This window comes from Hylobates moloch, unplaced genomic scaffold (assembly GCF_009828535.3).
Source record: "Hylobates moloch isolate HMO894 unplaced genomic scaffold, HMol_V3 SCAFFOLD_11, whole genome shotgun sequence".
In the NCBI taxonomy this organism is placed as follows: Eukaryota; Metazoa; Chordata; class Mammalia; order Primates; family Hylobatidae; genus Hylobates; species Hylobates moloch.
In genome coordinates, this window is record NW_026652286.1 from 76,315,730 (window position 1) to 76,341,638 (window position 25,909).

Below are 25,909 nucleotides of genomic sequence, written 5' to 3' on the forward strand. Positions count from 1 at the left end.
CCTTAATTGTATTTTGGTTAAAAATGAAGTCTTTCTACTAAACCATGGTGAATTTCAAACTTGGTGAATTTCAAAGTCAATTTTCATGTCCTTCGTAAGCTTGAAAAGAAGGTCAGTATGGAATGTTTATAGCCAGCTTTGAGAGAAATGTATAGTTAGAGACATTTATATTAGAAGCAAAGGATGAATGTTACTGTGCTAACATCTATTTTAAGGGGCTAGAAAAAGAAGAGTAGAATAAAAAGTTAGGCATTTTTCTTTCCCTTAATGTCAGTGATTAGAGAATCACTGTAATTCTTAGTTGAAATGTCATAAGACGAAAGACCCTGAAAATATGATGTGATAATATGGCCTACTCAAAAAAAGTCTCCCAGTGAGTTATGGTGGTTTCAATAATACTGCTTATTCTTTCAGAAGGCTGTGGGAATGCAAGGGTGGGCGGGACTAAGCTAGGCTAGGGGTTGGGGAAAAGACCTCTCTGAAGAAAAAGGATTTAAATTGAACTCTCAAGGGCAAGCAGGATTAATCTAGCAAAGAACCCTTACAGTACAACTCTGAAGAAGACAATCTTTCTGCTGAGAAGTTTGGTTCCTCTTTTCTGGATTCAATAAAGTCTGACACAGAGCTCAGAGAGAACCTTGCCTGGGACATGGAAAAGCTGGCAGGGACATGGCAGGGACATGGAAAAGCTGACCAGCACTAACCTCTCTTTCTCAGGAACAAGGTCTTTTCTGTCTCTTACTGCTCAGAATTCATGAGTCAAAGATGTTTGTCTCATTAACCTCATGTTAGGGAGAAGAGGATGAAAATGAGTTGATCAATCAGGACTTTGTTTCCTAGTAGCTGATTATAATCATCCAGATACATATGCTTGATTGAAATTGTTCATGATTGAAGATTGGATAGCTGAAGCCTGCTGGTCTCGTGGAAGTTTAATCAAATGCTTGATGCAGTGAAAAATGTACTGGACTGGGAGGCAGGGGACTCCAGTTCTTGTTTCTAGTTCATCTACAACCAGGTATGCGATTTGGAGAATTTCCTGTTATCTCTGTATTGCCAGTCTACTAATTTGAAATGAAGGAGTGGGGTTGCATAATCTATGAGACACTGTTGAGCTGACTAACATCTCTACTTATCTTCACTAGAGGGTGAACAAGACCTCCTGTGCTTTGGGTATTGGGTTTTGGGCAATCGAATGGCAGTGGTGATAATGATAATAGCACTAAAAATAGCTAACCACATTCTGAGGGCTACACATTTCACAGGCCTGACTTCATTTAGTACTCACAATAACCCTGTGAGGTAAAAAATACTCTTGGCCTCATCTTACAGTCAGGAACCTGAAACAAAAGGAAGTAAAGTAACTTGCCCGAGGTCATGTGCTCATAAAGCATTGAGTCAAGGGTGGACCAATCACACAGGCTGACTGCACACAGCAACCACATACACACTACCTTGCCATCTGAGAAGGTGCTTGGGGAGGGAGGAGGCGGGGACATGAGAGAGACCACCACCAAGTGAAAGAAGGAAATAGAGTAAAAGATAGGTTGGGGCTATGACACACTTCATCTGTTTCCCAATTTGGTTTAAGATAGGCCATGATAAGCCAGCCACATTGCATGTCTCCAAGGGCACTAGCCACATCCACACAGAGTGTGTTCTTCAGTGGGCAGGTATGTGCAAACCTACCCCCAAAGTCCCAGGAAGCTGAGAGGCTGAAGAAAGAGGCTGGCATATTTAGTGTCTCAGAAAGAAACATTTAATAGGGACCTACAAACAGAAGCCATGTCTGTGCCTCAAGTGTAGGTGAGACAAGATGGTGGATCCCACGCCATTACTCTCCAGACCCAGGGCTTATATACCATCGAGAAAGGTGACTCAGAATGGATGTGTAGGATGACTGAAGTACAAAAGCATCAAGACTGTTTGACATAAGGGCAGAATTTATGGTAAGTACCGGCTCTTACACAAGGAACAATAGATAAACTGGAAGTCTTAAAGGCCTTCCCAGAACAGGGGTTAATTTAAGTCACTGTGGTAGATTAGCATCCAAGATGGAGTTGCTTTGGCCTCCAAAGAGTGCAATGTGAATGGCGCACTCTGGAATTGTCCAACATGCAGCCCTGGGCCCAGGCAAAGTACAATAAGAGGGGCAGCATCTACCTCACCCTCTCAAAATCGCTTCACTCCTTTCCTCTCACTGCTGGGGTGAGACTCAACCTACTCTAAATTTATATGAGGTAGATGTAGGAGGTGGGAGGTAGAAATCAGCCTTCAAAAAGATAAAATTTTAATATGCTTAATATAGACCAGAAAGTTTTCTAAATTTAAAGCTCATTTATTCAAGAAAAGATATTCATATTAATACACAAAGACACATATGAATCTGATTGTTTCAGACCTACTAGCAGAGAGAATCTTCTTTCTGACCCTTTCTTCTTTTCTGTAGCTCAGGGTATTTGGAAGATGTATACAAACTCTTGGCTTTATTTGGCTTCTTTCCCCAAGAAAATGTTGGTCTTACTTGCAAGGTAAACTCTTAGAGGACCATAGATCTTTCCCTTTGTAGTTTAGGCAGTTTGCTGTCCGAGTAGATTATAGAAATGGACATAGAAATTCTAAATTAGTATATAAAGGGGATTTGAGTTGAAGGAGAGGTGATTAATAACAGGATCCTGGAGTTCTGAGATGATTGTGCTCTTGTCAAGAGGAGTGTTTATTTCTTGCTTCTCCTCAAAAACGGGAGGGACCTATCACTAGAATCTTTGAGGCCCTTGAGAAACCAGTGGCCTTTGACGAGCTACGCTGTTTTAATTGGAGTCAATATTCTTGTGCTTATGTTGATTTGATTATATTATCATGCCTGCTACATCATGATCCAGTTGAAGGAACAGCCTTAGGCAGTTAACTTCGTAACAGGAAAAAATAAGTGTAATTTACAAAATTAGACTTTCATAAGAATCATGTCATTAAAAAAAGAGAATTAATCATGTCAGAATTTCTCATTCATTCTTTTACAAAATGGTGGATAGGAGGCAGGACTAACTTGCAGCTCCCACTTGGATGGACAGAGCAGTTGTGTGGAGACTCACATAGTGAATTTTTGCTCCAAGAACTACTGCAGAAATATACCAGGAAAGCTGAGAGGATCCAAAAACCCTTTGAAAGAAGCAGATTGCTGTTGCAGGCCTCTGGAGACAGCTGAAAAACTGCCCAAATTGTGAAAGTGTGAAAGGGGGACTGTCTGCCCTCAAACACACACCCTCACTGGGGAACCTGAAGATCCAGATCATGGGAGAAGGATTTGATCTTACCTGGAGCTGAGACAAATTTAGTGAGCTGAGCAAAATACAGGGGTAGAAGAAGCAGAGGGATGAGCCCTGTGGGGTCGTTACGTCCCAAGGGAAGCCCTTTCTGAGTTTGTCTCACAGAGATCCTTGGGGAGGGCTGCCAGAGGAACTGGGAAAAGACCACAGGGAGAAGGAAACTTCTAGCTGAACTTTGTAACAGTTTTCACCGAAAACAAAGTTTCCTGGACAGAATCTCTGTGTGTGTGTGGAGGGGGGTGAATTTGGAATGCAGACACAGCACAGAACCTGTAGCAGGTGGGGAGATGCTAAACCTGAAAACCCCTGCTTGCTTTCTCAGCCGTGAGACTGGTAGCCTGGGGCAAGTTCTCAGCCCTGTTCTCCTTCTGCCTGGAAATAAACTTGGTGCTGTTGGGGTTGGGGGCACAATGGGAGTGAGACTGGCCTTTTGGGCTGCAAGGGAGCTGCGTGAAGCCTATAACTGCTGCTTTACGGCTTTCCCCCTCTTCCCTGGTGACCTGGGTGATGCAGCAGAGGCAACCATAATCCTCCTGGGAACATAACTCCATTGGCTTGAGAACCACACCCATACCCCACAGTAGCTGCAGCAAGCCCCACCTAAGGAGAGTCTGAGCTCATGTGTTTATTTATTCATTTGTTGATAGTTCCACCAGTAGAGTGCAGTGATTAAAGGTATTAAGTTTGGAATTTAATGGCTGGACTTAAATCCCAGCCTTCAACTTTCTAGCTGTGTGATCTTGGGCAAATAATTTAATCTCTTGAGTTCAGATTTTCTTAATTGTAAATGGGATTAATAGTAGTACCTATCTGAACCCCCCTTTGCAAAGACATAACGGTGGGAGAAATCTAACGTGGCTGACTCCATCTTACCTCTAGTGTCACAGGCTATCTTTCTTCACTCATTTCTGGGCATAGGCCAAGCTATCCATGGGAGGAATTTAGTTTATAGTTTAACTTGGAAGAAGGGTGATAATAGTCCCTCCTAAACTCATCCCCTTCTTGCTCAGGGCCCAAAAACTAATTAAAAGCCATGAGATTAGGATTAGGGGAGGAGCCTGAACTCTGCTAAAATGTAGGCAGTTTCTATAATCCCTTACTGCTCAGGAGTCACGTGGCCAGAGTTCACAAGATTTGTGACTTCCCCAGTTGCTTCTACAGATAACATCACTATTGTAGAACCTAAGGTTGGTCTTTTGAGATGTTTTATAGATTTTTGCATTCTGGCAACAGGCCTGGACCTGTGACTCATGACTCATAACTTACCCAGTCCTGTGGTCCATACTCAGAGGCAGACTTAGTGTATGAGGACCATTTTTCACACCCCTATGATTTTATCCTCAACCAATCAGCAATACTCATTCCCTAGCCCCCTACTCACCAATTATCCATAAGAACCCTAGCCTCTGAATTCTTAGGGAGACTGATTTGAGTGATAACTTCCGTCCTTCTGCTTGGCTGCCTTGTGTTAATTAAACTCTTTCTTTACTGCAATATCATAGTTTCAGTGAATTTTTTTTTTTCTGTGCAACAGGCAGGGAGAACTCATTGGGGATTACTTTTCTCCTAGATCCATTATGAGAATCAAATCAGATAATGATATAGTAAAAACTCAATAAGTGTAATCCATTCATATTAATAAAATAATATCTTTAACCCAGAGAAAAAAGCTCAGTGAATAATATAGAATTTCAAAAATAAAATAAATGTTTTATTTCTATCAAGGTTTATTTCTTACTTGTTTGGGATTCTGACAAGATTAGGGCTTTGAAGCTTAAAAGTAAACATAAACACACACACACACACACACACACATATACACACACATACACATATATATACACACACATATGTATAATACACCACCCCTAAATAAAATTTACTTTTTCACCACAAATGAAGTATTTTCCACTTCTGCCTAAAAGAATACTAAATGATCCACTTTGTTCTACAGAAGAGAGAATATATACTTCTCAACCACCTTCACTATTGAATATTCTTCTAGAAGAACTAAACGCTTCTCTTTGTTATCGACCTGGGTATAGTGTGTCAAGAGGTCAGATGACAGCGTATGTCTGGCCTCTTATTTGGTTGTCTACTCATGTTGAAAAGATGTACAAAAAGCAGCATCTTCCAAAGTGGTAGAGATGGGAAGAGAGATTAAAGGAGTCTCTCACTGATTCACACACAGGCTTCCATATTGGTTTCAATTTTGAGTAGTGATTTTTTTCATTTCATATTGAATCCTGCCTTAAACACAAGCACATGCACCAATATTAACAATAAACACTAGCTTAGATAAATTGAGTTCTTATTGTGTTCTGTGCACTATTCCAATATCTCTACAGGAATTTCCTTATTTAATCCTCATGTAGAGACACCAAGAAAATACTATTATTATCCCTATTTAATGGATGAGAAACAGACTTAGTGGAGTTAATGACTTGTTTAAATCACACTGCTGATTGCCCTATTCATCAAATTTATTGCACACCTAATCTGTGAAGGGCTCTGTGGAATATGAAGATAGGAGAGGTGGGACTTTTGTCCATTTGGAGCTTGTGGTCTAATGGCAAGAAGTGAGGCACACACAGTATACGCCCTATGTGACAGATGGATGCCATGGAAAGAAAGCTTATTTTTTGTTATGCTTTTTCTCTTTCCATAAGTTTTAAGTCTCCAAATAAAACATCGTCTTTCATGTGCATGTACCTTTAAATATGTCATTGCCTCTACTTAGACTGTGTCTTCCACTAGTCCTCTTCTCCCTTCCCCCTGCTTTTTTTCCTTTAGTAACTCCTACATGTGCTTTGAGACTCAGCTCGGAGGTTATGTCTTTCAGGGAGGCACTCTTCAATCTGGATTGGTTGCTCCTTTCTGCATTCTCATAATGACTTTGGGAAACCCTACAAAGTGAAAGTACTGGGCGTTCACCCAGGGTGACACAAGTACCAAGACCTTTCAGGGTTAGACCATCTTGTACATAGGCTTTGAGTGGCCTTGAGGTATGATAGAGTGCCCTATTGGAAGAAGCGAGGACTAAACACTAAGCCCAGTTTTACCACTAGAACCAACTTTGTAACCTTGAACTAATTTCATTTAACTTCTTTGGATATTATAAAATGGGAACAAAAATGGCAACCTTATCTTTAGCTATTTTAAAATAAAGCTGTAATTTTTCAAACGAGATAATACACACATGGCTTGTTAGTATAACTGTAAGCAAATTTTAAGATAATTAGGAGCCATTCCCAATTATCATGACTATTATTTTCAGATCTTGACTTTGAAGGGATGAATCTAAATTATAAAGTAGGCAGCCGCAGATGAACAAAAGAACAAATAGAATACTCTGCACATTCCTCTCTATCATGTCTTCCTTTATTATAGGTTATTTCAGAAGTGCTCTGTGTAATCTTGTTTCAAATATCTCAGATAATAATTCCCCCATTACTTGTGTGTGAGGGTCATCTCAGAGGTATATTAAGTGCACAGAGGAGGACATCACTTTTATATTTTTGTTTTATGAACAAATCCAGTGAGGTTGACAAAATCCTCCCCTTTTCCATGTTTGTGAAGGACAGTACACAGGAGATGTGACAATTTTGGAGGCACAGAGTGAGGTTCCAAAATGAATCATCATCTCTTAGCCCTCTGTGAAGACTGCTACATCAGGAACCTGTGTAAACAGATACACTTGGGGAAACACTGCCTTTTCTCTGCCAGTTAATAGCATTGTTACTGACTTAACTGGCATCCAAGTTTTTTCTTCGTTGTTCATTGAACCATTTTTTTTTCTGTAAGATTTTCTAAAGAAAATGAAATGGAAAATAGTAAGGTAAGATTCCCAAGTGAAAATGACTTTAATAATATTTTCATATCATAAATCAGTGCAGATGAAGAAATAAAATAATCAGTCTTTTATATAAAAGTGCTTTCTATAGTGATCACCTGAGATGCCAAAATTATTAAACTCTCAAAGTGTGCAAATAGCCACTACAATGACTTATATTGGAAAATTTGGGGATCTTTGAACAATTCAACCAACATTCGCTGCTTGGCTATTACTATGTCAATGAAAATAATGCATTGCATGGATTATAAGTTTGTGTTTAAAACCTTTGCCTTCATAGATTTCAGGAGGTGAATGAATTTGCCTAAAATATTCTGTTTATCACAGAGAACATGCAGTGTGAATCCCTCATTTTGTAAAAGACAAAACGACAAACTCTTTCACAGCACAGAAGAAAAATGAAGAAGAAAATGATACAAAAGTGTGGCTGCAGGTAACCCCCTTTTCCTGGGAAACTACTGTGGTTCTCTCATATTTATAAGCCATCTCTTAGGAGGAAATATGCAGGATGAAATAGTTATTAATTCTTATGGTTTAACAAGGAGAGGAAAAATGTCTCATAGGGCTTGAAAGAAATATCCTAGTAACTTACTGTGGAATTGGATTTGAGATAAGGTGAATATGTCTCAGATCCCATGCACAGGTACTATTATTATTTTTTCTGAACTACTAAAATAATTTTTTATAAGTTGGTCTTGAAGCACAGAGTCCAAAGAAAGCATTAGATTTAACCCCTGTGTATAAAGAAGGGGTTGTGCCAAAGACATTGTGATGGCTTTAAAAAATACACAAAATATCATTTTATCTCCCTTGTCTTTCACCAGACAAGGTTATATTTCTCAATCTTGTCTGTCCACATCCAACTAGACGACTTACATGAAACGCTAATGAGATCCGGAAAGAAATAAACAGTGCAATTTCATATTCAGTGCCAAAAATTGGCGAATTTTAAATTCTCTCCTTATCATATTGAACAATGACCTTGGATAAATTGCTCACTCCATCTCACGGTTCATTTTTGAAACACAATATAATGTGGAGCCGAGATTTCAAAGGTGCATGCCTCATTCTCCTCCATGGCATGGCTCTCGTCTCAGAGAGAGAAGTGGAAACGCTGCTTATCAACAAAATGGACTGGAGTTGGCACAGGCATCAGGCCTCATTTTCTATTCATGATATACGGTAAAGAAAATGTGCTTTGAACCCAGAGTCTTAGGTTCAAATTCCTATAGTTTACTGGCTGTTTACTCCAGGCAAGGTGCCCAACTTCTTTGAGTATCGGTTTCTGATTTAGGAAATAATAATTTCTGATCTTAAGAGTTATTATAAGAATATGAAACAATGTACATAAAATGCCAATGATTGGAGTCACTCAAAAAAATGACAGCCATTCTTATTTCTGTCTATGAAAGTGATTTAGTCTAACAAATATTCATTGCATGCCTACTCTGTACAAGGCACTGGGGCAGGCACTGAAGCTAGTAACATTCGAATAGAACATGATCACCATCCATGGCCTAGGAAAGGAAAAGTTTCATAGGGTACACCTCCTCTTACCATATGATATGTGCTTTGGTGGTTAGTATTATGTGTCAACTTGGCTATGCCACAGTACTAAGATATTTGGTCAAACATTCTTCTATAGGTTTTTGTGAAGGTATTTTTAGATGAGATTGACATTTAAATCAATAGACTGTGTGTAAAGCAGATTATTCACCATAATGTGGGTGGGCCTTATCTAATCAGTTGAAGGTCTTAATAGAAAGAAGACTGACTGTCCTTGGGCAAGAAGAAATTTTGCCAGAAGACTGCAACATCAACTCTTCCCCAAGTCTGTGACCTATCCTGCAAATTTTGGACTTGCAGCCTCTATAGTCACATGAGCCATTTCCTTAAAATGAATCTCTGTCTATCCATTTACCTAGAGATAGATATGTATTTCCATATATCCATATCTATGTGTGTGTGGCTTATACATGTACTTTGATATTTTCTATTCTAATTTATTAGATTAAATTTTTCCTTGAAAAATAATTGCTGATTGAGATCCACTAAATTTGGGTTTTATGATCCACTAATAGGTTGTGACTTGCAGTGTGGAAAAACACTTTGAAAAATGATGCCTTTCCATTTAAATATTGCACCTACTTCCCACCCCAATTTTGTTGCATTTTACTCTTAGTGCCATAAAAAACAGTTTTAATCTACTACTTTTGAAAAAATAATTCTAGAAAAATGTGCAACTTATCCTCAGAAGTTTTATTATAATTTTGTCCCAGTTTGAATAATTATCACAGATAAAATATCCAAGGGTTCATTTGACTCTGCTTATTAATTATGGAAACATAAAGCTAAAAAATAAATTACCCTGGTTTTATCTGTTGGTCATGATGATTCCATAAGTTGCATTTCCAATAAAGCAAAAATGTTCCATTTTGTTGTTACTCCTAAAAATGAAACATTGGGACTTTTCTAGCCTTCAAAAGTATTTATTAACAGAAATGTACATTTGAAAAGTAAAGTGAGTACAGTTAGCTTTCTGTATGTATGGGTTCCACATCCATGGATTCAATAAAGCATGGATCAAAAATTTTCAGGAAAAAAAAGGGACAGTTTCATCAGTACTGAACATGTATATAGAACTTTTTTTGGTCATTATTCCCTAAACAATGCAATATAACAACTACTTACATACCATTTACATTGCAGTAGGTATTATAAGTAATCTAAAGGTGGTTTAGATTATACAGGATAATGTGTGTAAGTTATATAGAAATACCACACCATTTTATATAAGGGATCTGAGCATTCATGGATTTTGGTAACTGCGGTGGTCCTAGAACCAATTCCTTGTGGGTACTGAGGGATGTGTGTACTCCTAATGGCCAAAGCTGGAATGATTTTAGCAACAAAGTAAGTATATTGGACTATAATTTAAAGCACAAAATAAATAGCCATGAGTCCATGATGCTATAAAAATGATTGGATAAATACATAAATGAGAGAGAAGAGATTAATCTTCTTTACAAATGAATTCCAAATAATTTATGCATAATAATTTATCAGGAAGTAGAGATTAGTTCCTCTTCACCTCTTCTTACCCCTCACTTCAGACCCCATTGAGAGTGGGCTGCACTTACTAACTTGCTTTCACAGGGTAGAATATGGCAAGAGCTAGGGCATAGGGTGAAATCACAGTAGCAAGATCTGGCAAATACTGTCTTATCAAGGTGATCAAAGTTATCATCAGCAATTAGTCATATTGATAGTGCACATTCTTGACATGCTATACTGAGAATGGCACTTCATTTCTCTGTTCTTTCTCCCAAAACCCATGACTCCAGGAGAGCCATGAGAAAGATATTGATCAAACCCAAATTGAGTGACATTCTGCAAAAACTTTGATCAGTGCTCCTTAAAACTGTTAGGTCATCGATAACAAGGAAACTTGTTTCTGAGAAAATGTCACAGATCAGAGGAGGCTAGGGAGATACTGACTCAGTGTAACCTGGTACTTTGGATAAGAACCTGGACCATAAAAAAATCATTGAGGAAAAAAAATTGATGACACCTGAATACACTGTTAGGTTGATAGTATGATGACACCTGAATAAACTGTTGAGTTAATAGTAATGTACCAATGTTGATTTCTTACTTGTGACAAAGGGGTCCTGGTGGCATAGAACAATAACAGTAGGGGAAACTGTGTAGGGCTATATATGAATACTTTGTACAAACGGTGTCACTTTTCTGTAAATTTAAAACACTTCTAAATTAAAAAAGTGTTCTTAAAATAAAATAAATACAGTTACATGAGTCACAGGGAAATGTACTGAATGCAAATAAAAGAATGTAATTTGAAAGTGTCAGAAAGCAGTGGTTGAATATATTTGAATTTCTCTTGTTCTCCTTGTGCTCCTAGGGGAGCAGTTCTTTGAGGTTGAATTGCCTTTAAACACTTATGAATTATATATTTAAAGACTATTGCATATCAGATTTTATGCCACAGAAACATTTTATTGAGTAAAATTGCTTATTCTATTAAAATTAAATCATTTTATGGATGATATTTTTCAAAGTCTTTTTTGAGATAAAAGGAAAATTCAAAAAGCAATGATGATGCGTTATTCCAAAAAAGTACCTGTGATTTTTGATTCAAAATAACAGGTGCTAATTTTCATCACATTTTAAATTTCATTTGAATATTACTCTTCTATTGTAAACTTGTGCTGAATTCCTGTTGCATTTTTTTCTAGGAGAGGGAAAAGGAAGAGTTAGCTTTGGGATAGGAGATCAATACTGTCTTACATACTTAAAGACTCGGCTTAATGACATCCTGAGAGTCATCAAGAAGGCTTGATAGAGATAACCAAGATTTATATATTTGATTCAGTTACATTCAATGTAAAATTATCTTGCTTTTCTGAGGCATTGAGTCTAGACACTTCTCATAATAGAAAAATCCTTATTACTCTATTAGACATGAATTACTTTAGACAGTTTTTTCCAAAGTTCCATTATCAGTGTTGTTGCTAACTGCCTGCATTAGTCTAAGGATGCTAATTGCTATAATGTAATCTCCAAGCTTTTATGGCTAAATATAATAACGGTTTATATCTCATTCAGGTCACAGCCAGTGCAAGTCATTGGGGGCAGAAGGTTTGCTCCGTGTAGTCATTAAGAGTGAGGTTTCTCCCACCTAGTGGTTCTGCCCACTATTACATTGGCAAAAATAGACACATGGGAGAGACCAGGAGGTGTTTGTCCAGGCCTCCATTGCAGAGTCCAGGCGTATGCTGGTAAGTGTTTAATAATCAGCAGTCAGGGAGGAAAAATTTTTTAAAGCCTTGATTTGTAGCAATTGCAAATTTCCATGGTGCATATATATCTCCCATGGTCTATCAGAAGCTATTCACAAAATATCATGGAACATGAAACTGGGAAAAGAGGTGCATGTTCGGCACAAGCCAGTTTGAATTGGCTCCAACACACCACCAAATAGGCCCTCCCTTCTGCAAATAGACACTGAGGAGAAATTTGGATTAAAGCTTCTCACATTACACACTTATTGTTGATGAAGAAGGATGGTTGCCATAATCAGTTCTGAAGACAGTACTTTGCATAAGTTTAGACTAAGGTGCCATTTATATCATATCTGTGTGACTCATGTCCCAATTTGCATAGCAGTCTGTGGCAGATCTACTATGGAATAATGCTGCTTGATCAAATACCAAAAGAGCAAAAAGAGGAAAAAAGAAAGAGAAAAAACGTGTTCTTTCCTCATGAAGTAATAACATCTAAAATGAAGAGGAATGCCACTCAAATTAGGTGCCATTTTTGCAAATTTTGATGGCAGTTTATATGGCCACTAGAATGGCCATTAAAGCACATTGCAAATTATATCACTGTATATAATGCTCCATAAAATAAATTTCTATGGATCAAGTCCAGAATTTCAGTCATTTGCTTGCAAAAATGGTCACTCAGTTTAAGATACCATACAAATTATGTTCAGGCATTAGGAGCAAGTGGTTATAGCAGCCCTGTCATTGAGCCCATCCACAACTTTATAACTCAGTTTACATGCTGCATAACACCTTGTTTATAAATTAGTTTCCTGGCAAGAATTTGTAGACTTTAGGATGACCTTAAAATTTATATACTGATTAGGAAATAATTACACACCATATGTTGCAGGGAACATGAAAATAAGAGAAATCACACATAAGCTTAGGTTAGGACAAGTTCTAGAATATTTGATACTGTTCTTCTTGTTCACATCAACATAGCTAAGGAGTTGATCATTCACCTTAAAAGCAGGAATGACTCTTTTGATACCCTACATACCTCCTTTCCAATCCAGTCATTTAAGAATATCAGGAATAAGGGATTGGAATTGGTTGGCTCATGCTTGACAGAAAAGTTGAGAAAAATAATTGCTAGAAGCTAAATGTAATACTTTCTTCTCCAGAATTCCTTGACTCTAAAAAGTTTGAATACCAATAAAGCAAATTAAAAGGTGTAAATTATTCCTATAGTTCAATCATTATGTAACTAAATTTCTTAATATTCTTTATAGTATTTTGTATATATCTAAACTTAAAAGGCCTGAGAATACCAAGAAATAGAGAAATATTCATCTATATTAATTCTTTTGTGTTTTACTTTCCTTTTTACTTTCAAATGTTTAATTAACTTGGAATTCATGTTGAAAATTATGATGGTTAATTTTATGTGTCAACTTGACTGACCACAAAGTGCCCAATAGTTGGTCAAAGACTATCTTAGGTATGTATGTGAGGGTGTTTTGGATGAGATTAACATTTGAATCTGTAGACTGAGTAAAACAGGCTGTCCTTCCTAATGTGTGTAGGCCTCATCCCATCAGTGGAGGGCCTGAATAGAACAAGAGGTCTGAACCCCCCTTACATGAGAGGGAATTTCCTCTTACTTGATTGCCTTATGGCTGGGACATCGGTTTATCCTGCCTTTGGACTCCAACTGAAACATCAGCTTTTCCTGGGTCCACTGACCTTTGGACTGAAACTTTACCTTTGGCTCTCATAGGTCTTCAGCTTGCCAACTGCAGATCTTGGGACTTGTTAGCCTCCATAATTGTGTGATCCAACTCCTTATCATCTCTCTCTCTCTCTCTCACTCTGTGCGTGTGTGTATAATAATTAATATATATCTAATTGTGCACCCTACCCCATGATTTAGTCAATTGTTTCAACATTATGAAAATCTTTTTTTTTTTTTTTGAGACAGTGTCTCACTCTGCCACCCAGGCTAGAGTGCAGTAGCACAATCTTGGCTCACTGCAACCCCTGCCTCGCAGGTTCAAACAATTCTCGTGCTTCAGCCTCCTCAGTGGTTGGGATTACAGGTGCATGCCACCACTGTCAGCTAATTTTTGTAATTTTAGTAGAGATGGGGTTTCACCATGTTGGCCAGGCTGCTCTTGAACTCCTGACCTCAGGTGATCTGCCTGCTTAGCCTCCCAAAGTGCTGGGATTGCAGGTGTAAGCCACCACACCCAGCCTAAAATCCTCTTTTAATATTGACTAAATACTCACATGTGTTTTGGCTTGATTCACAGATTCATATTCTCTTCCATTAATATGTGTCTATCTATAACTTTATCAGTAATACATTATTTAATTATGGTCATTTGATAGATGTTTAATATCTAGTAGTGCTTGTCCAAATCAGTTTGAATATGTTTATGCTACTACAATGAAATAAAGATGGGGACTCGGCTGAAGTTAGACAAATAGTATGCTTTTCTACCTGAAAGGTAAAGATAAAGACACAGCTTTTTGATCTTTTCCTTTCTTTTTTCTCTTCTTCCTGCCTACCTACTTGCTTGCCTTGACTACAACAACACTCCCCCAACTAACCGCTTAGATGTTTATGCTCCTGGAAGCCCTGTTGGAAAACCATCTTCCTAGACTTTTATTTGCAGTCCCAAGGTATGTTTTTATTCTTCGTGTTTTCACAAATCTTGGCAACAATTTAAATGGCATTGTTAATATCACAATTTACCTAATGCATTTTCAATGTCCTCTTTAATTCTCCCAAACCAGTGGAAAGGCAAGATGAAAAGAGATTCATAAAATTGCTGTGTATTATGTTACTTCCTAACTGAGTGGTTTATTTGATTACTAAATGGTCTACATTTATAGTCAATCGTCATCAACAGATAACACATCAAAAATAAACTTCAATTTCACGTTACAGAGAAGGTGATTCCAATTTCAATGTTGTTTATCATAGAGAATATGTTACTAAATCCAGTTTATGGAAAGATTATGCCATTTAATTTACTTTTAGAGAGAGGAATATGCTTTCACGAGAAACTGCATTAGCTATTGGAAAAGTAATGTAGCTGTTGGTCTGCACCATTTCCAGCAAGCATGGGTACATTGTGTTGACAAAAACAGCTGGATTTTTTTCTAGTGTGATCTGATAGAAGGAGCACTGGGCTGGTAGTTAGGGTTAGGTCAAGGTAAGGTTCTAACTAACTAGCCGGGTGACTGTAAAGAGATAGTTACACAACCTCTCAGGGCCTCAAGTGTTTTATTTATAATATAAAGTGTCCAGATGAAATCTGGGATACTTATACGATCCTATGATCAAGAGGAGATGCTTTTATTGTCCCAGATTCTCTAATATCACCAGGGAAAGTGAAAGTGGCTACAGTAAAGTCATTATATAAAGAACAGGAGGAAGTAGAGCTTCCTCTTCGGCCAACTGCAGAGATGTGAGTGCATGTGTGTGTGGTTGGACGCAGGGAGGGAGACAGTGGTACCAGTTTGAAGACTTACCAGCTGAGGCTTCATGATATTTAGAGTAGATGATAACATAGTTAAAGCTCAATTCAGTTTATAGGAATGTTACATTATTCAGTTTACTTTTAGAATGAGAATTATCCTGAAGCTGTAAATTCCTTGGGGACAGGGACTGTGCTTTGACCAGTCTTGAATAGTGACTGTGCGTGGCTGAACTTGTGAATTTTGACTGATGATGGCTCACAGATTATCCTGAGTAGTCTCAATTTTAACCGTTTTATCCTATTAACCATTATACAAAATCATATTCGGTATAAGTAACAGAGACATGAAGGGAGGCTTTTGCTTTTATGATTGAACCATTTCCGCTGTTCAAATCTCCTCAACTTGAACGTATAAACCTTTAATGTCTGGTTGGTGGGATTATGAGCCATTTTAGCTTTTCTCTTTCTGGGGCTCAGAAAATGATACTGCAAAGTATGACACTTTGGCACGCTGAGTACTTTGAACAAAAGGAGATTGGAAGGCCCAGAAGCAGCCTCAGAAACAAAGTCTCTCTCTGACCTTCTCTGGCCCTCCATTTTCCCGTCCCTCCATCTCCCCTAAAGTGAGTCATACAAACCAGAATTCCTCTCCTCCAAGGCGGGTCATAGATACTAGAACCCCTCTCCCCTAAAGCAAGACATAAAACCTAGGAAGGTCATTCTCTCCCTTCTCCCTTGAAGACTCTCATTCCACAGGGGTTCTGCCCTATACCTAGGAGGAAGGAATGCTGTGCAGAGAGACCGAGAAGAATCTGGAAATACAGGCCTTGCTGGGTTTCTCATTCTATTACCATTAGATCAGACCCTTTTGTCAATCACATTGCTACATGGTTGTCCCTTCTTCGTTGAAACTAAGCATAAAAACAGACAGTTTTCTCTAGGTCTTTGGATCTTCATTTCTGAAGGCTCCTGTATCACACAAAACTTTGGTTAAATACATTTGTTATGTTTCTCTCTTGTTAACCTGTCTTTTATGATAGAAGTGGCAGCTGTGACCCTTATTTTGGGCGAGAAAAGGTACCACACCTTTCTACTCATACACTCTATTTCTTTATATTCAAAATAATAACTATTAATATTATATTAGAAAAATTTCATTCTGTTGTCAAATCATGGGTCAACACCAAGTCTTGAGTTTGAGTTCTGAGAACCTGATTGCCTTTTTAAGTTCGTTACTGAATATAAAGTTCTATGCATTTAAATAAAGGGCACCACTGGAAGCAGCAATTACTGCATACTACATTAAACAGGTTTTGGGAGATTTAGGAGGGACAATGGCAATTACATCTGATTAATTCTGGCCCAGAGGAAAGTTTATGTTTTTATCCAAGAATAATTCAAGACCTCCTTCATTCTCATCAATCATGAGCCAAGTATTGTATCAGGTGCCAGGTATATAGAAACTAAGATAAATGTAGTCAAGAACTTCATTCTCAGGAAAGTCTGATCCCACTAATTATTCTCTTTCCAAATTGTGGAGAGTCAAAATTTGTGCATCTTCATGTATCTGCCTGCCATTTCAAGCTGGATCCATTTGAAAGTGGGCTTTAAGGAGACTGTCATACTTTGATTCCCTTTCCCCACCTACAGGCACCCCATTCAGGCCTGCTATCTGAAAAATGACCCATCTCTGAAGGCCTCTTCATTACCTTCTGATATGGTTTGGATCTGTGACTCCACTCAGATCTCATGTTCAATTGTAATCCTCAATGTCAGAGGTGTGGCCTGGTGGGAGGAGATTGCATTGTGGGGGTGGTTTCTCATGAATGGTTTAGCATCATCTCCTTGATGCTGTCCTCAGGATGGTGAGTGAGTTCTTATGAGTTCTGGTAATTTAAAAGCAAATTTATTCTGCTAGCTTTGGGGTTGGCTTGCCCTTTTTTCTTCTAGTTCCTGTAAGTGTGATGTTATAATAGTTCAGTAAGTTGAGATCTTTCTGACATTTTGATGCAAGTATTTAGTACTGTAAGCTTTTCTCTTACCACTGCTTCAGCTGTGTTCCAGAGATTCTGATATGTTGTATCTTTGTTTTCATTAGTTTCAAGTAATTTTTTGATTTCTGCCTTAATCTCATTGTTTACCCAAAAGTCGTTCAGGAATAGATTTTTTTTTTTTTTTTTTTTTTTGAGACAAAGTTCAGCTCTGTCACCCAGCCTGGAATGCAGTGGTACGATCTCAGCTCACTGCAACCTCCATCTCCTGGGTTCAAGCGATTCTCCTGCCTCAGCCTCCTGAGTAGCTGGGATTACAGGCTCTACCACACCAGGTTATTTTTTATATTTTTAGTAGAGACGAGGTTTCACCATGTTGGCCAGGCTGGTCTTGAACTCCTGACCTCAGGTGATCCACCCTCCTCAGCCTCCCAAAGTGCTGGGATTACAGGCGTGAGCCACTGTGCCCAGCCAGGAGTAGGTTGTTTAATTTCCTTGTAATTGTATGGTTTTGAGCAATCTTCTTATCACTGATTTCCATTTTTATTGTGCTGTAGTCCAAGATTGTGGTTGGTATGACTTCGGTTTTTTTTTTTTTTTTTCTTAATTTGAATTTGCCAGGAAGTTCTTTACGGTTGAATGTGCAGTCAATGTTAGAGTATGTGTCATGTGCACATGAGAAGAATGTATATTCTGTTTTTGTTGGGTGGAGTGTCCTGTAGATGTCTTTTAGATCCTTTTGGTCAAGTGTTAAGTTTAGGTACAGAATATATTTGCCAGTTTTCTGCCTTGATGATCTGTCTAATACTATCAGTGTGGTGTTGTCTCCCACTATTATTGTGGTTATCTAAGTTACTTCGTAAGTCTCTGAGAACTTGTTTTATGAATTTGGATGCTCTAACACTAGGTGCATATATATTTAGGATAGCTAGATCTTCTTGTTGAATTGCACCCTTTATCATTATGTGATGTCTTTTTTTTTTTTTTTTTATCAGTAAGGAATTTAAGGACAAAAGGGAAACTAGTGGCTATGATCTATGGCAGTTCGGACTCCCTTTAAAAGATTCCTGGAGTGTCACAACTTGGAGATACCTTGGTCTATACCTTTTCTTTTACAGGTGCTAAATCCGAGTCTCGTTGTGGTAAAATGACCTGCCCAAAGTTCTCTTTCTCAGGGGAGATCCCTGCTCCCTCTGCCTCTCTTGCAGAATTCTGCCTCTCTCCTTTGTGCTCCTGCAGCACCTTTTACGCCAGATGCTGGACCTGGGATCCCTCTGTGGCTTAACATGACGCTTAGGTATTTGTGTTACCCACCCAACTATAGACTGTCTGCTCACAGAAACCGCATCTGAAAACCTGTGTTTGCCATAGCACATGGATACCCATATTTCTATAGCCAAGAAAGTTTATTTTGTGATTATTCAGGAAGTCTTCAGAAAGTCTAAAATAATGCTGTCTTAATTTAGAGAATTGCTTGGGAAAGTGGCATAGGCAGTTTCTAGGAAGAGAATTGTATGTAACCCTTTATGAGGCAGGTGACTCCAGAAGAAGACATCCGTTACCCTCTATCCTCTGTCCTTGTGCTGTTTTTTCTCAACTTGCAGATTTTCTCCCTCAAGGAACTATTCAGGTAATGATAATGTGAATAATACCTTATAATTGAACAGAAATTTTTCATAAAGAGACAAAAAACCTGCAATGGTTATTGAGAATTGGATGAAATAAGTCACCCCATCATGGTTGCTTTACAATTTCAATAGCTCCGAGCAAGCAAAGCTCTTTGTTGAAATATAATACAAATTGCAAACAAGCAGCAGTAGCAGCAGCAGCAGCAGCACAAAAATCCCCCCAATGTCAGAGGGACACTGGCACTGCCAGAAAAAAAAAAAGATCCAATTTCTCGAGCTATTAATCTAAATGACAACTACAATCTCCCTTGAAAATCCCTACCCAAATAAGGATTGTTTTAATGCTTAAAACATTAAGCAAAGCACTCTTCATATTTATGTGTGTTCTGAATCCTGTAGGTCTATTCTCAACGGAAACTCCATTAAAATAATAAAATCAGTTTTAAGATTATATATAGCACGTTTATACAATTAGCATTAATAGTAATAATAGTTAACCCTTATTGAGAAATTACCATGTGCCAGGCCCTAACTGACTTAACCATTACAACTCATTACATATGTACTGATATTATGCCCCATTTCATAGACTTAGAGATAGAGGCAAAAAAAGGTAAAACGTGCCATAACTTGCTAAGGCATATGACTTATATGTGGTAAAGTTAGGAGTTGAATTTAGGCCAGTATTAGCCAATCATGTTTTAAATTTTACAGTATCCACATTAGATGTAAAAGAAATGGGAGGTGATATTAATTATGATAATTTATTTGTCAATATAACAAAAATATTATTAACATATAAACAATAAAAATTACTAGTAAGATATTTTACCTTCCTTTTTTTTTTTTGAGACAGAGTCTCCCTTTGTCACCCAGGATGGAGTGCAGTGGTATGATCTTGGCTCACTGCAACCTCCATCTCCCGGGTTCAAGTGATTCTCCTGCCTCAGCCTCCCGAGTAGCTGGGATTACAAGTGCGTGCCACCACGCCTGGCTAATTTCTGTATTTTTAGTAGAGATGGGATTTCACCATGTTGGCCAGGCTGGTCTCAAACTCTTGACCTTAGATGATCCACCCGCCTCGGCTTCCCAAAGTGCTAGGATTACAAGCATGAGTCACCACGCCCAGCCTTACTTTCCTTTTTTTGTAATGAGTCTTTGAAATTGGTAGGTATTTTACACTTATTGGATATCTCAATGTGGGCACTCAATTATCCTTTGAAATACTTGATATATTTTGATTTTGTAAAATTTATTATTAAAGATGTAGATTCACATACCCCAATTTTTTCATACATACTTGAATGTTGCTAATAATTGAATTGAGTATCTTTAAAAGTTTATGTGTAATTAAATTAAATAAAATTAAAAATTCAGCTTCCCAGTTACTCTAGCTATAATTTAAGTCCCATTTGGCAGTGGCTCCCATATTAGACAGCACAGACATAGGTGGTCTTCATCAAGAACCCTTGCTCCTCCAGCCTGGGCAACATAACAAGACTCCATCTCTACAAAAAATTGAAAAAATTAATTGGGCATGATAGAACACACCTGTTGTCCTATTTACTCAGGAAACTGAGGCAGAAGGATCTCTTGAGCCAAGGAGATTGAGGCTGCAGTGACGTAGGATTGTGCCACCGCATTTAGCCTAAGACACAGAGTGAGAGCTTGTCTTAAAAAAAAAGAACCTTTGCTCTTATCTAATAAACAGTTAATAAATAGCTATTGAATTAATATTGAACCACTATGCCATGCTGTCTCAAAGAAGACAGTTAGAAGGCACCAATTAATTGCATTCCGTGTTCATTTAACATCTATTTGTCAGAACTAATATAAGTTGACATTAATGGTTAAAATTACAGGTTCTAAAGTCAGACTGGGCTGGGCTCAAGTCTCGATTTTATTACTTATTAGTTAAGGAGTCTTAGTCAAGATAAAGAAGAAGACTTGTAACTTGCTAACCAAAAGGAATAGTCAAGTGAGCCTCCCAGAAAAAGTTCTGATCCAGGTGACTATTTCACAAAATGTACGAATAAAACCAGAGGATGACTCTTTAAATAATAGCATCTCTTTCCTCAAATCTCATGCCCTTATCATTTGCTACCCTGATGTATATTTATCAGCAGGACTTACAGGTCCGATACTATCATTGGCAGAATGGTCTTAGAGTAGGCATATAAAACGGAAAAGCAGGCGGACTCTGCTCCTTGCTTAGCTCTGCTATTGAGACATAAACCTGTACAACTTCTCAGAGTCCTTGACCTGCTTTCTCCTTTCTGTCTCTTCACTGTATGCAGATTGTGTGAGTATGCAAATGACTCTCAGTCCCAATTCTAGCCACAGCCCTTATCAACCCTTCTTATGTAGACTGCCCAGGTCTCAGAGAAAGCCACCACATCCTATGAGCACCAATAATTTAGGGTTGCTTAATTTCTCCTAAAACCTACAGATAGATGGATGGAATAGCAAAGCTCTCATGTGCGTGAATCATATATGGGCTGAACATATGGGAGGTGACTCACTGGCATATAGACTATCCTAGCAAGGGTGTGCATCAAATACCTCTAAGGATACCGGTCTAGAAAAGGAGTTTCCCCTACGGAGAACAAGAACCTGAATGTTCATAGCTCAATGGTATTGGCTTCCACTGATGTAGCGCATGCTGTTTCTTGGATCTCCTCATGTTTGAAGGTAGAATCTTTCACTTGGTTGCTTGGATCTTGCTTTAATAAGATCCTTATACTAGATCTAGTCCACAGAGACTGCCTAGAGAGCCTACAAGAAGAAAGAGAAAAGGAAGAGAGAGACAGAGAGAGAGAGCGAGAGAGAGAGTGATTCTGTACCTACCGGATGACAAATGTAACATCATAGGTACTTGCCTAGAGGTACAGTAGTCCTTTATTCAAAGGAATGCATTTTGAGGTAGGGTGTGTGTATGTGTGTGACAAATGTGGCATATGGAAGGTATGATGTTATATTAATAGAAAGGTTTAGTCTTTATGAACCTATATAATTGTTTCTCGTAAATAATAATCCTATCAGCAATATAAGCAATTTGAAAGGGTACTTCTGATAGGTTTCAAGCCAGTGGAAAGAATCTTAAGTGATACACTGTTAGTCTTTGACCCCTCCATACTTTTGGTTGCTTCTCATCAATGCCAAGTAACTTTTGGACTTGAATAAAATGCCATAGTGTGGTCACTGTACACTGACTCTGATATCCTCCGGGCCAGATGATGCAACTCAGAAGCTCTGGCAAGTTAACTCCTCCTGTGGGAAATCTTGATCAAGGGAAAACAGGAGATGAGAGGAGTTCAGGCAGATAAACTCCCTTCCCTCCTCTCTTTCATGGAACAATACAATGTGGATTTCTTCTCTGCATATCCTGCATGCCAAGAATACATACCTGCAGAGTGGCTGGCTATGTCAGCAGCTTGTTGTAAAGCCAATGTGGTCATGTGGCACATTGTATTGCTTTGCATCTTTGCTTCCCTCACTTTTGGTTTTCCCTCATCCTCACTGCCTGTGGCTTGGTTCTCCCACATAAAGAGTTATTGCCTTAACCCTGCCTTAGGCTCTGTCTTCTAGAGGACCTGAGCTAAGACCTAATATAATGTTCTGCTCCCAGTAAAGGTGGCACTTGGAGTTTTCTCCTCTATACTATGAGCCATTCCAAACATGCCCTCATTTTCTCCACAAACTTTTGGCAGTGCTTCGGTATACTGTGATCTTAGATCACATAAAAGGGTGGAGATGAGTAACAACCTAAGCTGTTTTCTAGGACCCTGCAGTGGCTATGGGGAGAGAGAGGACATTCTGATTTTTCTGTTCATTCATTCCATTTGTCTTCAATATAATCTGGCTGCAACAACATTAGGGAAAAGCAAGATGGAAAGGAACATCCATAACAAGGTACAAAGAATATGAGGCACACCGTGTCCCTAAGTAACCTCACACCACACTTCAGAGCTGCTAGGTCCAGCTTTTTCTAATAAAAGTGGAAAGAGAACACCCAAAGCCATATTTTTGTTCCCTGTTATGAAAGCTGCCCTAGAGGCATCACAATCAGCCTGTGATTGTCTTAACCACTGTGAGTGACCTTAATCACTATGAGTGACCTATAATTGTCTTAACCACTATGAGTTTTCATAGTCCAGGTACTTTTAACATATATTGCCACATTTATTCTTCATAACAATACTACAAGGTAGACCCTAGCATTGTTCTATTTTCCAGAGAAGGTAACGAAGTCAGAGTGTGCTTAGGTAACTTTCCTAAGTTTATTCAGCTAGCACAACTGACATAGCCAGGATTTGAACCCAGGTCTTCAGATTAACAGAGTTGGAGTGGTTAACCACCAGGCTGTGTTCTCTATATTATATTGCTATGAAAGTCTTGTTCCCCAAATGGTGCAGCTGCTTTGTGTTTCCCTAACTTATGTAAACTGATGTTCTCTTTCTCTGAAACACTTCTTCTTTTTGAAGACCTGGCACAGGCAACACCTGCTTTGGGAAGGCTGATGCACTTCCCAGTGTCTAGCCTTTGCCCCATTGTATGAACCCCCCCTCCCCACACTCCCCTGAGTATCACCAACTCCAGTCTGTATGTATAGAAACATTTATATAGATGGTTTGGGACCATAAAGGAATTTGTGCACGTGTAGAGGTGGCAACAGGTATTGCAGCATAGCCAGAAACTTGAATATTAGCCACACCTGTCCTTAAAAGTGTCTTGGGTATTCCTGATCTTATGCTCCCTTTGCACACAGCTCAGACAATACTCTATGGTATTTCTCAACTCCAGCAACCACCCAGTAAACACTATTCCTTTCTTCCATGTGGAAATATCATGTGGAAGCTCAAAATTTGTCCTTCTTCATTGTGCAAAGCATTGTGGTTCTTGTGGCTAACATGAGGCCCATATCAGGACTATTTTCCTTCAACCAAAATGGCCCAACATACTGTATTTTTCTAAACATAGTTGATTTGCTTTTCCTTTAAAGGGAAATCTGTTTTTGGTTTTTAAAGCAACTTTTATTTTTCTCCATGCTATGGATGAATGAATGAAAGCATACGTGAATGATCAAATGTGTAACAGGGTAGACATTATTACTTATTGAAAATTCTCCACGAGGATTTCTGGTAGAAAAGTAGTCAGCTTGAGAGAACTAGACTGCCGAGGCTGTTCAGAGATCTTCTGCCTGTGAGGAGTGAGTGGGGACCGGGCTTGGAACTTTCAGAGGGACCCAGCATGGCTGGTGAGTAAGAGCAGAATTGCAAGGGGCCACTTCCAGTAGGAAAGTGTCTGTAGACTAGGGAAGGTGGAAAAACCATACCTGTGGTGCAGAGTGTGAGAACCAAGGAAGAGGAAAGTTAGGGAGAAAACAGCAGTGTGAGAGAATTGGTTAGAAGAGGAAAGAGCTTTCTATTTTAGTAGTGTCTCCATGAGTCATAAATTAGATTTCCTTTAATATTATTCAAGTGAACAGAGGCTGGAATTTTATTTAGTTTCTTTATTTGCTGGAGTGTGTATGCATGTGTTTTAAGGAAATACAGGCTTGAAACTGAATCCTGTTGGGCTAAATGATTTATTTCATTTACAAAGGAAATGGTAGCCAGGAAAACTTGGTATACCATATATACACCTTATAATTTTGTGCAAATTGCATTGCTTCTCGTCACATCTGTAAGATGTGTCTGGTGCCCACTTTACAGAATTACATGAGGATTAAATGGACCACTCTGCAAAGTACAGATTATCAAAATAGTTCCTGACACTGGTATATTTGGGAAAAAACTATCTCTCAGACTGTGCAGAAGTATCAGGCACTTTAATATGTGTGTATATATTTATATGTATGTATATGTATATACGTATTTTTGTATGTGTTACAGGTATGTGTGTGTTTAGTGTGTGTGTTTTTTGTGTGTGTATATACACACACACATATATATAAACACACACAAAATGCACATATACACACACATATATATACATACACTCACACATATATGTAAGGTCCTCTGAGCTGGCCGCACCATGATCAAGCCATCGTGACATTCCTGTGCCCTTGTGAATGTACTTTGTAACATTCCTCCCCGCCCTTGTGACAATACACCCTCCCTGCCCTTGTGAATGTAGTTTGTAACATCCTCCCTGCCCTTGAGAATGTACTTTGTAACATCCATCCCCTGCTCACAAAAAAAAATCGCTCCTAACTCCACCGCCTATCCCAAACCTATAAGAACCAATGATAATCCCACCACCCTTTGAGGACTCCTTTCTTGGACTCAGCCCACTTGCACCCAAGTGAATAAACAGCCTTATTGCTCACACTAAGCCTTCTCAGGTGGTCTCTTATGCGTAACAACATATATATACACACGCATACATACATATATATGCGTAACAACATATATATATATACACATATACGTAACAACATAAATATATACACATACACACATATATATACACACACACATATATATGCAGTATATTACTTTCCCAAGCCCAGAAATTCTGTTCCTTGACTCTGAACTCTGTAAATGTAGCCAACTGATTATGTCAATGCTCTGGGGTGCAGTGTACCATCCCATGGGGCAAATCTCACTCTAATCCAGCTCATAGGGTATGGACATATAAATAAGAATGGCAATTAGTTAATTCATAATGCCAGTGGTAGAAAATCCTATCTTACTCTGAGAACAGTATTGTCTTCTGCAGATAAATTAACATGAGAAGTTGATTTATGACGGGACTTATGATGTATTTATTGGGTACAGAGTGTGGCTCAAGTCTTTAATGATGTCAGGCTAAGATGGCTAAATGCTCAG